Source organism: Colobus angolensis, unplaced genomic scaffold (assembly GCF_000951035.1).
Source record: "Colobus angolensis palliatus isolate OR3802 unplaced genomic scaffold, Cang.pa_1.0 Scaffold24, whole genome shotgun sequence".
Lineage (NCBI taxonomy): Eukaryota > Metazoa > Chordata > Mammalia > Primates > Cercopithecidae > Colobus > Colobus angolensis.
The window spans coordinates 3,660,400-3,662,154 of NW_012115599.1; the positions used below are offsets into that span (position 1 = coordinate 3,660,400).

The window sequence follows — 1,755 nt, forward strand, 5'->3', positions numbered from 1 at the left end:
CCTTCCTTTCTTCACCCCAAAATCTAAATCACTAACTTCTCACTCCATCTGATACTTCTCCTTTATAGTATTTGTCATAATTTTTAATTCTATTTAATTATACATGTAGTTGTTTATTTAAAACCTGTCCTGCCCACTAAACTAAAGTACTGATGACTATTTACTTTTTTTTTTTTTTTCTCTTTGAGACAGAATCCTGCTCTGTCTCCCAGGCCTCCCAAAGTGCTGGGATTACAGGCGTGAGCCACAATGTCCGGCAACTCAGGCCATTTTCGCATCGATTACCAGCGAAAGTCTATTCAGAAATAGGACTCTCTCAGGCCAGAAAGTCAAGACCAGCATTGGAACTGTGTCAGCAGTAAGATCTGCCAGAATCACTCGAGCCCCAAGGCATAGCCTGAGTTTTACAGCCGCTAGGTCGGCGTTAGGTTCTACCACCGCATTCCCCTAGAGTCTCAGCGGTCTCTGAAGGAGAAAACTACAACTCCCATAAGACAACGCGAGCTCAGGTGGGCGGCTACTTGCCGCTCGTGGGCGGCTCTGACCAATAACGATTGTCGTTACAGCGAACAATTTCGCCCCGTTTGTAAAAGGCCGCGGCAGGCGAAAAGAGAAGCGGTGAGGGCGGTCGTCAGCGAAGTGCCCCGGGACTCGTGGGGGGGCGCAGGACAGGTAAGGGGGTCGTGTTGGGGCGAGGACCGGGACTGCGGTGGGGCAGGGGTGTAGAGCTGGTGTTCCCAGCGGAGAGCAAGTCCAAGCAGCAGCTGCCGGCGAGGTGATGCTTCTGCCTGGGCCTACTTGGGACCGGAAGTGAGCGCTCGCGCGGGGAGGATGCCGGGAAGCAGGTCCCAGGGGATATGTGTGTGTCGCTGCAGGCCCATCCCGGAAGCCGGCCGTGAGGTGAGAGTCAAGGAGGTCGGGCGGCTGCTCCGTGACTGCAGGGCCCCGACGGCCTTCCTCCGCTGTTCCGAGGCCGTTCAGGGCTGATGTGCCCCAGCCTCCCAGTTGTGGTTTGGCAAGCCATCCAGCAGACTACAAACCCACGTTTGTGAGTTACCTGCTGGCTGTGACACTTCCGTCAAATCTGAGTAACAATTTCCTCGTCTCTAAGATGGGTAACATAGTATCTACCTCACAGGGTCGTGTGGGCAGTACACGAGTAAATGCATAGAAAGGGTTTAACACGCAGTGTACTCAGCTAGTTTTATTATTTATCCGTGATGATCATTCGTTCTCTTCCCCTAACTGTGCTTCACAAGCATGAAACAGCATCCACCAAACATTTAGGTCTGGGTAGTGATTGGATGGAAACCCACCGCGGGCTAATGCTTCCAACACCAGTCCCTTGACACTCCCGCCAAGGAGGCTGATTTGTAAACTTGCCGAGAAGAGACTACCCAGGAGATCTTTCAGGTTTCAAATACAAGTTCTTTACAAGTTGTGTTAATTATTAGTATATGCTTTCGATATAGAGTCTCTAGGAAGTAATACTAGTACATGTTTTAAAATTCAAATACTGCCAAACAGTGAAATGTAAGTCTCCCTCCTAACTTCTATTTCCCAAATCCCATGTCGTTTCTTCTGAGGCAACAGACATTGTATGTGTGTGTGTATAGATAACTACATATGTGTGTCTCTGGTCGTTTTTTTTTTTTTCTTTTAAAAGGAAGAGTAAAACCAAGAATAGCATATTACAAAGTGCTACACTTTTCACTCCACACTGTATCTTTTTTTTTTTTTTAAGAGACAGGGTCT

General features: G+C 48.5%; 1 protein-coding gene across 1 annotated transcript in view; it reads left to right on the top strand.

Annotated features, from left to right (window-relative positions):
- Positions 1–519: 519 nt before the first annotated feature.
- Positions 520–1,755, top strand: part of LOC105514248 (chromosome unknown open reading frame, human C2orf42) — a 47,267-nt gene continuing 46,031 nt past the window's right edge. The window contains exon 1 of the mRNA XM_011945512.1: positions 520–618. The gene's annotated coding sequence lies outside the window, so the exon portion shown is untranslated. The remainder of the gene's footprint in view (positions 619–1,755) is intronic.